The sequence below is a fragment of the Papaver somniferum genome, chromosome 7 (assembly GCF_003573695.1).
Source record: "Papaver somniferum cultivar HN1 chromosome 7, ASM357369v1, whole genome shotgun sequence".
Taxonomy (NCBI): domain Eukaryota; kingdom Viridiplantae; phylum Streptophyta; class Magnoliopsida; order Ranunculales; family Papaveraceae; genus Papaver; species Papaver somniferum.
In genome coordinates this window covers 237,812,482-237,825,347 of record NC_039364.1, presented here as the reverse complement: position 1 = coordinate 237,825,347, position 12,866 = coordinate 237,812,482, and the positions used below count along the sequence as shown (strand labels likewise).

The following is a 12,866-nucleotide window of genomic DNA, read 5'->3' as shown; positions in this document are numbered from 1 at the left end:
GCTCTTACCACCGCTCTTACCACCGCAAAACAATGCCTCTTTTCTGCAGATTTTTGGGGTTTCTTGAATATCAGCTCCACCATAGGTGTTGCCTATAGTTAGGGGCTTCCTGTGAATAAGTTTAACGGTCTTTTAATTTAAGCTACTGTACCTCTTGTTTTGATAAACTGATTTGAAATGCTTTAATTTTGGGGGTTGGATTGTGTAGAGTGCTTAATAGACAGAGCTTACCTGGCGTATTACCTCCAGAGCTTGTCAAGCTTCCTTACCTCCAAGTAATGTAAGCCTAGTTTTCTTTAAATATCACTATATTAGGCTTTCTAATTTCTCAACTGATATAATTATGACTTTTTAATTTAATTTTATTTTCGTTAGTAACCTTGACCGCAACTACCTCAACGGTTCAATCCCAAAAGTATGGGGTTCTATGAAGTTGGTGAACATGTAAGAATATATGTATCATTCTATTCTCCTATACAAATAACAAAATTTTCAAATCAGATGTTGCTGTTTTCCAACATTAATAGTAATAGAGAGTGAAACAAATCAAATGCAGCTCGCTCTTTGGAAATCGATTATCTGGCCCATTCACGGAAGAGATAGGAAATATCACTACTTTAAAAAATTTGTAAGTTCTCTTATTGATTGCTTCTTGTCCACTCAATATTTAGCTGTTGTTTGCCGATTAACATTAATGTTCACTTTACAGAGCTTTGGAAATCAATCAACTCTCTTGGCATCTTCCTCAAAAACTCGGAGACATCGTAGGCATAAACCGGATGTAAGTTTTTTAGTGCATATTCACTTTTTGAGATTTTACAACTCGGAGGAATTTGTGTTTTTTTATAATAAAATAAAACTGGTTGATTGCTCTTTGTAACTGTTGTAGAGTGCTTAGCTCGAATAATTTTACTGGGGAAGTGCCGCCAACTTTTTAGAAGTTAACCAACCTGACAGATTTGTAAGATTGATAAAGTGTGAGGTATCTTAATTTAATTCATTGAACAACTTTTGGATAGCATATGTATATAATGCATTTGGAATTGTGATGCAGCTGAATAAGTGACAATCAATTCACTGGAAAGATACCTAGCTTTATAAAGAATTGGACCAAACTTAAAAGACTGTGAGATTTTACACCTTTTGATCGAGTTCATGTTCACTACTTCTCTTCGTTCCTTATCGCTTCTAATTTTTTTAATATTTGTAGAGAGATTCAAGCAAGCGGTTTGGAAGGACCAATTCCATCTGACATCTCTGCCTTGGAGAATCTATCAATTTTGTAAGTTGATTAATCAAATTTTCATTTCTCGGAGATGTTGTTGGCCTGTTTTTTTCAGTACCGAGTAGTTCATGCATAAATCGGGGAAAATATGAAAACCTATAAAAGTATTAGAGAATATATATTATACTGCTTTACTTATTTTTATTAAGGAGAATATCTTCTGTCATAATTATTGTAATGAGAAGATTATCTCCGCCATAACTTTTGTATTCCCAAAAGGGATACTATTATTTTATATAATAAGAATCCTGGTGAATAGAAATCACTAAGGAAGTTATCATCAAATCCAAGATGGTATCAGCCCCCTACGATCCTATTTTCTCTAAACCATTAAAAATCAATGGCGAGGGAACAACTGAAGCTCACAGACATTGCTGAGGCATATAGTTCTATGCATCTACAGCAACCCGATGATGCTTTCTACATGGATACCGGTGCTACGTCGCACCTCACGGCTGATCCAGGTAATCTACACAACGTTTTCAATTCTAGCAATGTACGATCTATCTTAGTTGGCAATGGAAATAGTATTCCAGTTACTGCCAGTGGTACCAAGTTCACAACCCTTCCCTCTCGTACTCTTCAACTCAAAAATACCCTTGTTGTTCCCGATATTATCAAAAACTTAGTTTTCGTTCGTAAGTTCACCACTGATAATCGTGTGTCTGTTGAGTTTGATCCTTCTGGTTTTTCTGTGAAAGATCTGAGTTCGAGGAAAATTATCCTTCGATGTAATAGTTCCGGGGAGCTCTACCCGATCACCAACCCTGCTGTGCCACCACAAATATCATCCCAGTCTTCTCCCATTTCTCTTGCTGTATTTTCGCTAGATATTTGGCATAGACGCCTTGGTCATCCCTGCAAGGCTGTTTTAGATGTTTTTCGTACAAATAATTCTATTCGTTGTAATAAGAATCAACATTCTAAACTTTGTCATTCATGTCAAGTTAGTAAACATGTTAGATTACCATTTTATGAATCATATTACATTACTTTTGCACCATTTGATATCATTCACAGTGATTTGTGGACCTCTCCTTTACACATAGAGACCGGTTTCCGTTATTATCTTACATTACTGGATGATTTTACCAACTATCTTTGGGTTTATCCACTAAAGTTTAAATCCCAAGTTTATGAAAAGTTCTTGGAATTTCGTTCATTTGTTCAAACTCAATTTGAACGTCCAATTAAATGTTTTCAATGCGACATGGGCCGCGAATTTGACAATTCTTCCTTCCATACTTTTGCTCGTAACAATGGTCTTGTTTTTCGTTTCTCTTGCCCCCAAACTTCCTCCCAAAATGGCAAGGCTGAACGCATGATTCGCCGTGTCAACGACATCACTCGCACTCTTATGTCTCACGCCTCGTTCCCCCTAAATATTGGGTTTATTCTCTTCATATGGCTGTCTATCTCCATAATATTCTACTCACCAAAGTCCTTCATAATCAATCACCTGCGTCTATTCTTTATCAACGCCAACCAACGAATGATCATCTTCGTACATTCGGATGCCTTTGCTATCCAAATCTCTCCTCCACAACTCCCCACAAACTCGCCCCTCGTTCCACTAGGTGTATCTTTCTTGGTTTTCCTCCTAACCACCGTGGATACCGCTGCTTAGATCTCACCACACACAAAATAATCATGTCCTGTCATGTGACATTTGACGAGAGTGTTTTCCCATTTTCTACCCCTCCTCAAAACAACCCCCCTGATGACGATGATGTGTCTCCTTATTTTTTTAACTCCTCCCACAATAATCACCTCTCTTACCCATCCTTTAGTACTGCTCTTACTGTACACCAATCATCTCCTATTCATCCTACTCCACCTGACATCTACATCCCACCTCATCGTCGCAACACATTATCTACTCCTCCCATCCAAACGTCTTTCTTCCCTCCTGCCACTTCCGTCCCCACTAAGTCAGCAGGCCCCATCACCATTTCTTCTTCCCCCAATACGGCAGTTCCCACTCCCACTCCCCAATGTCAGTTTCCACTCCCACCTCCATACCCCACTGAGTCAGCAGCCCCCCTCACCTCTTTTTCTTCTTCTTTTCCCACTGCGTCAGATCCCACTCTAACCATTTCTGCACCATCCAATCATTGTGTACAGTCTACTGACGTTAACCCCTCATCCCCACCAACCACTTATTCCCCTACAACAACCATTGTCCCTACACCTTCTTGCATACCTCCAATCACTAATGTTCCTCCAGATCCTTCTCGCCCCACCACTCGCGCCTCCCGTGGCATCTTCCGCCATGTCCATCGCCTTAATCTTCATGTCCAAACCCTTCGTCATATCTATCCTCTCCCTCGTTCTCACTTGTATGCTCTTAGAGACATAAACTGGAATGCTGCCATGAAAGATGAGTACAATGCTATGTTGAAAACTAATACTTGGGAACTGGTACCACGACCACGTGACGCTCATGTTATTCGTTCCATGTGGATCTTTCGTCACAAATATCATGTTGATGGCTCCTTGCAGCGATACAAGACTCGTCTAGTTGCTAATGGTAAATCTCAGCAGGTTGGGGTTGACTGTTTTGAAACGTTTAGTCCGGTTGTCAAACCAGCTACTATTTGTACCATTCTTACTATTGCTACTTCGCGTTCTTGGCCCATACATCAGCTAGATGTCAAGAATGTGTTTCTTCATGGTGACTTGACCGAGACAGTATATATGCATCAGCCTCCGGGGTTTGTTGATCCTGATCACCCTGATTACGTATGTCGACTACGTAGGTCTCTCTATGGTCTTAAGCAGGCTCCACGGGCGTGGTTTCAGAGGTTTTCCAAGTTTATCACTAATTGTGGTTTTCGTGCTAGTGTGTGTGATCCCTCCCTCTTCGTTTATCAATCAGGTTCCGAGACGGCACCTATTATTATATGTTGATGATATTATTTTAACTGCCTCTACTGATGCTCTCCTATGCCGCTTCATTGATTTGATGAAAAGGGAATTTGCTATGTCTGACCTTGGCCCGTTACATCATTTTTTGGGTATTACTGTTACTCGTTCATCCTCAGGGCTATTTTTGACTCAGTCGTTATATGCTCAGGACATCATTGCACGTGCGTCCATGACAAAATGCAATCCAGTGGCTACTCCGGTCGACACCAATGCCAAGCTCAGTGCTATCTCTGGCCCTGCTCTCACGGACCCCACTTTGTATAGAAGCCTAGCCGCTGCTTTGCAGTACCTCACTTTCACACGGCCAGATATATCATATGCAGTCCAGCAGGTATGTTTATTCATGCATGATCCTCAAGAGCCTCACATGCAGGCCCTTAAGAGGATTATTCGCTATCTTCAGGGCACAATTGATCACGGATTATTTCTCTCGGTCTCCGCTATCTCTGGCTTAACAGCATACTCTGATGTTGATTGGGCGGGTTGTCTTGATTCACGTCGTTCGACTTCTGGCTTTTGTGTATTTCTTGGAGACAACCTCATCTCCTGGTCATCAAAACGTCAAGCAACAGTTTCTCGATCCAGTACTGAAGCAGAATACCGGGGGTAGCAAACGCTGTTGCTGAAGCAACATGGATTCACAACCTTCTTCTAGAGCTCTATCTACCTTTACGACGTGCTACTATCGTGTATTGTGATAATGTAAGTGCGATATATATGTCTGGAGATCCTGTTCAACATCAGCGCACTAAACATGTGGAGATTGACATACACTTTGTTCGTGAACGCGTTCGTATTGGTGATATTCATGTCTTGCACGTCCCGTCTGAAAACCAGTATGCTGACATCTTCACCAAGGGCCTTCCACGACAGCTATTTGTTCGTTTTCGTTCTAGTCTCAGCATTTGCTCCTCTCCCGCTCAGACTAGGGGGGTGTATTAGAGAATATATTATACTGCTTTACTTATTTTTATTAAGTAGAATATCTTCTGTCATAATTATTGTAATGAGGAGATTATCTCCGCCATAACTTTTCTATTCACCAGGATTCTTATTACAATAATTATGGCGGAGATAATCTCCTCATTACAATAATTATGACAGAAGATATTCTTCTTAATAAAAATAAGTAAAGCAGTATAATATATTCTCTAATAAACTCCTCCAATAATAGCTTCTTTTTGGTCGAACTACTTCAATATGGAGGAGTTACTACTCCCCGTAGTCCTTGTTCTAAAATGCGTTGGAAAAACAATTTTAAGGATAATTATAGGCCCACAACGGTTTATCAATAGTTTGTAAATTGGGGTTTTAGAAAGTTAATATAACCAACCCCAACAACACATCATGGTGTAGGTGCGGTGTACAATTGTGCCACAAAAACTAAGTCACGTGCTGTTCTTTTTAGTGATCAAACTTACATTCCTGTAACATGGCAGACGGTGTTGCCAGAGAAAGTGCAAGTACAGTTAATACCCTCAGTACCATTACATGGATCCAACTTTGCAAAGTCCCAGCCTTGCTTTCCTAATGTCTTTGCTATTTCTGTTAGAGCCTCGACTGTAGATGTAGAGATTAATTAATTAGCAGCCGTGCATAATACTATTACTATTGATAAATAATGTTCTTAATTAGGACGCGTGACTGAAAGTATCAATTTGTAGAGCAAAATAAGTCATATGTGTACCTTCGACGTCTGGTAGCCGCTGAGAAAGAGCAAGATCAAAGAAAACGCATCCAATCATCAACAACACCCCAAAAACATAAAGACTAAGCATATGACGATGATGAACTGATGACGATCCTCCAATAGCATCCATCATGAGTTCGCAAGCTTATGGTAGAAAGAAGGAGATCAAATAGCTGAAGTAGAAGTAACTCATGCATAATGTTAGAGCAACTACAGTGGTGCGAGTATAACCAAAGACCAAAGAGGGAAAAAAAGATCAAATTTTGGGTTTAGTATGGTGTGTGACGCTACGGTGGAAAGACTAAATTTGGTCAGACGTACATTATACGTTCGCCTGGTGTGGGGCGTAGACTATACCAACGCCTGATTGGGACATGCACTAAAAAAAAAAATGAAAGAAGTGGGGCGGAGGTATAATGCCCGCCCCACTAAAATGATTTTGACAACAAAGAATGGGGCGGGGGTATAATGCCCGCCCCATACAAAATAATTAAAAAAAAAAATGGGGCGTAGACTTTACGTACGCCCCATGTGAAGCGTAAACTATACCAACGCCTGGTGTGGGGCGTAGACTATACCAACGCTTGATGTGGGACGTGCACTATATGTCCGCCTGGTGGTGGGGCGTGAAGTATATCAACGCTCGACTATATCTGGGTTTAGTCTTGGTCCCAGACCAAATATACTCTGGGTTTTAGTCGTTGATCAAAATTTGATCGATAGTACGTTCCACTACGTCTGTTCAAAAGATCAAATATTTGGGTTTACTCTCCCACTGTGGACGCTCTTAGGTGTGTACATGTATATATACTATAGCAGCTATGATTACAAATTGAAAATGTCAAGTCTTTGGCTGCTCTCACCAAGTGATGGAACACTGATTGTATATGTACCTGTTTTTTTTTTCAGATAATAAAGGCGGCCCTATTTCACAATCAAATCACAGACAAAGAAAGGAAGTATCATTTTGGACGCACCCATTTAACCGGGGTGCACCAATTTTCCGATACTCATTTGTTGGGTACATATTTATTATCATCAAAAAAAAAGAATCATTTTCTTTCAAGCATAATTTCCTATAACATTTAATAATAAAAAATAAAGCAAAAAATAGAGAACAAACAAATGAGGGAAGTACGAATGTGCACCCTAGTTAAAACGGAGCGCAGAAGTGGCACCCACAAAAATGTACTCTGTTGACTTGATAATAATTCAACTACGTATAGTACACTCTAGACAAGGGGACAGGGCCAAAAGTTCCACGGACCTATAAGGATAAGACACCGAAGGTCTTTTTTTTAAATGATACAGGGGCCATGGAAGCTAGAATTTAAGATAATGAAGACATTTTTACAAGGCTAGCTGTTACAGGGGTAAAATATTGAACTGAAACTGCAACAGCGCTAGAGCTTGTGAACATCAATTTGTACCTGAAGTATAATGGTCCTTTTGCTTCCTCTTGAGTTCTCTGGTCTAAAGCTGAGCTCAAATAATCATCACATTTGCCAATTTAGGTCTTGATTCGCCCTAGCTTGGCCATGGACAGGTTCATTGTGATTGGGACCCCTTATCTCTGTATCGACAAATATCTTTGTACGACAAGTCTGGGACTTGTGCAAATATCGGTTTTCCTGTAAATACCTGCCTATATCAAATTTTAATTGACAAACCTGGTGCGAAGGCAGAGTATTGAATAAACTTAATTCAGCCGCATCTGTTTGCAGCAAATCTTTATCCAAAAAAAAAAAGTTATGTACTCGAAATACGACTCAGGAGAACCTTTCCTTCCTCAGCAAACCATATCTACTCTATGACATTCCTTCTATGAAAGCTCCTAGTGCTCTCAATGAAATAGACTAATATTTTGTGTTCTTTGTACGCAAACTCTTGCCCTATCTTTCTCTTCTTCAGATTTTGTGGAGAAGCGATATGGGCTTGTCCTATCTTTCTCTTCTTCAGATTTCTTGGAGAAACAATAGAATATTCCCATTCGAAAGCTTCCATGTCAGCATCGCTTACAGGTTGTTTGCACCCATAGCAAAAAGTCGATGCTTCCTTAAGCTAATTCATGCAACGGAGACTTTCTTGTCCAATACAAAATACTCCCCCTCCCACAGGCTCTGTGCTTCTGGAACTTCCTCTAGATACTTGAATATCCCACCTTTCATATGAGAAACCTGCCAGCCAAATGAAAAAACACTACGTCCACTCAATTTCAGGTGAATACTAGCTACCATTGCTAATTCGAGTGAGAAACTTTGTTTAGAAAATAATAGGTGGCTGAAGGTTTTCATATAACTTGTAAAAGTTTAATGGTATTATCCTACTGAAATGGAAGAGCTCAGATGGACAACCACCTCTTCAATGCCCTTGCTCATGAGAAAACTTGAAGCTTATTCGCAACGACTCCCGCCAGTGCAGTACATTACAACCGTGGTGGAATTAAGGAAGCCCGCCATACATGGATCTAAAGCTCCTATAAAACTTCCCAATCCTAGAATTTCGGACATCAATACTATCTGCAGGAGTTGAATGACAGCAAATTTGAATCACACATACATGGTTATCAGGGAAAATGCTCAACAAATGGATTAACTGACCATATTTTATAAGCAATTACTCACAGTGTCTGGGTCACTAATCAATTCATTCCATATCTCTGGGTCCATGTACTTTCCAACTCTTTCGATGGGCGACACTGATGGCGTTCCAGGAGAGATTATCTGGCGCCGAACAGATATGGCAAATGATAAGATGTCAACAAAATAGAACTATCTGAAAAGAAGAAGGGTTAAGTGGGTAGTATGTCAGTGGGGTGGGGGTGGGGGGGGGGGGGGGGGGGGGGGTTGGAGCTGCTGGTATGTCCATGATGGATGGCTTCTTTTTCAGGACTCACTGGAGATTCGACCTGTCTTTGTTCTTGCAACTGGACATCAGCTTGTATGAAACCAAGAACTGTTTCCAACTATTCTCTTATTCCGCAAATGCTCCCATGGATTCCTTCAGGTGCAAGAATAGTACCACCTGAAATGCTCCCATGGATTCCTTCAGGTGCAAGAATAGTACCACCTGAAACACGCTGAACAAGATCAGCTTGGTGAGGGACAAATGACAAGATATAAGCACACGAAATGTTAAATAGATGAAGTCCAAAGATTCGGCTTCAGTTTAGATAAAGCAATTTGATATTCAGCAAGTCGGTATAAAATCATGATATGAAACTCAGACAGAAACATGAAAATGTTGCATCGACTTTTTCATTTTTTCAGTCATCAAGCATATTAGCCAGATCAGATTACATATCATCTGAAAGTGCCAGATAAAGTCGATATGAAAACTCTAACAAGGAACTCTTAAAGAGGTAATTTCTTTGACTTGGTCACCTAACACAAAAATGTCAATTTTGTTATCTGTGTCCAATGAACAACACAAAGCGCCAAATAGAAAAACACATACCAAAATAATTGCTCAAGTAAAACAGAAATATGAGACATCCTGAGATTCAATTTTATGAAGAAAAGCTTACAATGTAAAAAAGGACTTGGGAGTTTTGGAGTCAGTTAACAACCATTTAAACCAGGCAAAAACACGAGAGCCCAAAAAATAAGATCATGGCTGCCAGAAGCTACAGCAGGCACTTCGTTCAGATTCAGTATCGCCAATCTTAGCTCCATTACAAGTTCTACAAACAACCACATCTCCTGGGTAATCTAGATTCCCCCTGCAGCACCATCAAAGCACAATAACAACTGATTTTCACAAGAGGAGATACCAAGTTAAACATGCCTAAGGATCTTAACTGGTCTGAAACCTATGCTGAGAGATTAAAAACTAATGAATCACTTCAATGGAAGAAATTCTAGCTATAATAATCTTATTATGACAAGGTATATGTCAAAAGATCGAGCAGCATCCCTTGTTATCCATAATAGATTTATTAGGAAAAGCAAGTAATAACATAATAAAACATTGTCACAACTTTAAGTAGCCTTCACTCCTACCATGCCATTGATAAGCCAAACTGTTGGGAATATATGTTTTAAAAACATTATTTGTTTCCAATAAATTAGTGTGTCATTAAAATGGATTTAATATGAAATTATTCTTCATCATAAAGAATAAATTTGTTTTAAGTTAATGTCAAAAAAATCGTTTTTGATTGAATGAGTTAATGATGTTAATTAACATCTTAATAATGTTTTCCATAAAAGAAAGTTTATTTTTGCATTAATTTGATCGTTATGTATTTGTAGTTTTAATGGTGATAACTCCACCATAATAACATTTTTCAATAACATTTAAATATTTTGAAACTCTCGAATATAAATCAATTTTTTTGGTTGGAAAAACAAAATTAGAAGAAGAAGAGTTTTAGGATCCTTTTTTCTTATAGAAAGTTTTCATTTATGTTTCTTGAGTTTTACAGAAAAATGAATTTTTATTAGAAAGAAAAATAAGTGTGTGAACATCTCTTATTTTTCTAAATGATTTTATGAGCAAGAATGAAGTGTAGAAGTTTCACATCCTATCACCGTACAAGAGTGATTGTGTAAGAGATAGACCTCTACTGTTTTATCCTGGGGACGACGCGCCATTGAAGAACTGCTTGCACAATCTTGGGCAGAGCCGCAAAACGTCTTAAAGAAAGCGACCTAGTCCGCGACTCATCCATAATGTTATTTGTTTCGTGTTTGATTTTATTTGTTGTGCAGGCATAATTCGGCAATTGTTCCAACAATTTTAAGACGTTTATTTTGCAATGGAAATCAAAAGAAAAACGATTGCTAAAAGGCGATAAGTATCATTGTTTTGTTTAGTTTTATAGAATTATAACCGGTGTAATTTTAATTTAGCGATTGAACAGGATGCTTGAGATTTTAGGTAACCCGGTACCTAAAGTTAATTTTATATCTAATTTTGATGGACTAGGATTATATTATGGATGATATTTTTCATCATGAAAACCCAACATAGAAAAATGTTATTGATGATAAACAAATATTTTTGAACATGTTTTTGAGTTTTATTTTTATCTCCTACATGAAAATGAATTGGGTCTAGAAATATTTACTAGATATACTAGGCATCATGAGGATAATCCACGCCGAAATTCAGAATTTTTGAAGCACTAAAAGTATTTTAGAATACTAACAACGTATCTGAAAAATTCTGTCGGGCAGAAATTTAATAGCTAAATGAATTCGTTTTTGCTAATCTTTGTGTAGATATTTTGAAATAGTGTAACATGAAGCTCATAGATCAGGAATTAATCTTCAAAATCCAATTTGAAGTTTTCCATTTGAATTTTTAAATTGAGAGATGTGGTAATTTCAAAATCGTTGTGTATGTCTATCTAAAACAGGAGAAATGTAATAAATAACATTAAAAATATGTTTGGATTTTTATTTCTTTATGCTCTTATTTTGGTAATGAAAAAGAAGATTATTGTTAGAAATCAAACTAATGCACCATATGTGTTTGATAGTATGCATAGTAGAAAGTTATAAGTATATGTATGATGTTATGACTATATAACTTTGAATCTTTGTTTGAAATTTAAGAGAAACTTGGCGTGATATGTTTCATTTGATTTTTAAGTAATTATGTGAGTGCATACCTTACTTATTTTTTAGTTTCAAATGCTCACATGTACATGATTGTGACAGGTAAAAGTTCACTTATTTGAGCAAGTTTTTATTTTCCAATGAAATAAAAATTGCGGGAGATTAATCGATGTGAGGAGCAATGAGGTTGCTGATTTCTTTGTTGGTGCGGAAAGAATGGAAAATGGTTTATAACCAATTGAGCTTTAAGAGCAATTGAGGTATGTTTGATGAACTATTTGTAGTGATCAAATAATGGCATTCTAAATTGAATAAATTGATTGTTCAATCTTAGAATAAATTTTAGGGAAACAAGATATTGAGAATTATTGTGTATGACAATAAACATGTGACTCATATAAGTTTGGAACTTATGAGATGGAATTCTATACGAACCCAAAACCGAAATATTTTGAAACCTAGTCAAAACCAATGTGAATATCAACTCTCACCAAGAAATGAACATAATATTGATTATGAATTTATTTGCTATTGTTGCACGGTATTGCAAGAATATCAAATGTTATTAACAACGCTTTTCAAGCTAAGTTAATGTGAATTGTGGATACGGTGAGAGGTTGGTATATATTGGTGTTTTACACCATGTTTGTTTTGATAGGTTATGGTTCAAAATTTGAACCAAATTGTTTGAAAGAAAGTGGTGTTGAGATATACTCACATCACTAGGATTTTCGGTATTGGTACGGTTTCAAAGTTTACTTCGGGTAGAATAATTTTATTAAAATGTTCATACTTCTGAAATGAGAAACAATCTTGTTTCCTCCTAGATTGAGATTATAAATTTGTTGAATTTGATCATTGCAATACTACAAATGATATGTTGTAGATAAAATGTTTGAGCATAATAGTGCAATTTTAGCATAACATAAATTGAATTTTTAATATCTGAAATATGATATTTTGTCATGCTTTTTAAGAAATCAATGAGTTAGTGATGAATATGGGCATGTTATATTTTCTTATAAACTTGGTGAATTTTTTTGAGTAACATGTATGCAATCTTACCTAACTCATGAAAGCATGTACACTTTGAAATCTTACGCAACTTGCAATGATGTTTGGTGAAATAAAATATTTCAGAATTTTATAAAGATGCTTCGAGTAACTTGTCTTGATATCAAATGTGATCTTTTGAGTAGTGAATTAGGCAATTTTTTTTCACAAAAATTGTTGGAATTTTTATTCTCTATATTGTGCAAAACATTTTGGGTTTAAATCATTGGTTCATTAGTTTTTCACAATTTTTGGAGTCTTTTGATATTGTCTTGAAATTCTTGTTTGAGTCAAAAAATAGTGGGGGTTCCGTATCCTATGTTTTTACATATTTGATTTGAGTTAG

The 12,866-nt window shown here is 37.3% G+C and overlaps 1 long non-coding RNA gene and 1 pseudogene across 1 annotated transcript; one reads left to right on the top strand and one right to left on the bottom strand.

The window, feature by feature from the left end:
* The first annotated feature begins 237 nt into the window (after positions 1–237).
* LOC113299933 lies at positions 238–605 on the top strand. Its single transcript, XR_003335267.1, has 3 exons — positions 238–280; positions 376–444; positions 557–605. It is a non-coding gene; the product is annotated as an uncharacterized LOC113299933 (long non-coding RNA).
* A 7,063-nt stretch (positions 606–7,668) lies between these two features.
* LOC113296203 lies at positions 7,669–9,601 on the bottom strand (annotated as a pseudogene).
* Between the last annotated feature and the right edge of the window lie 3,265 nt (positions 9,602–12,866).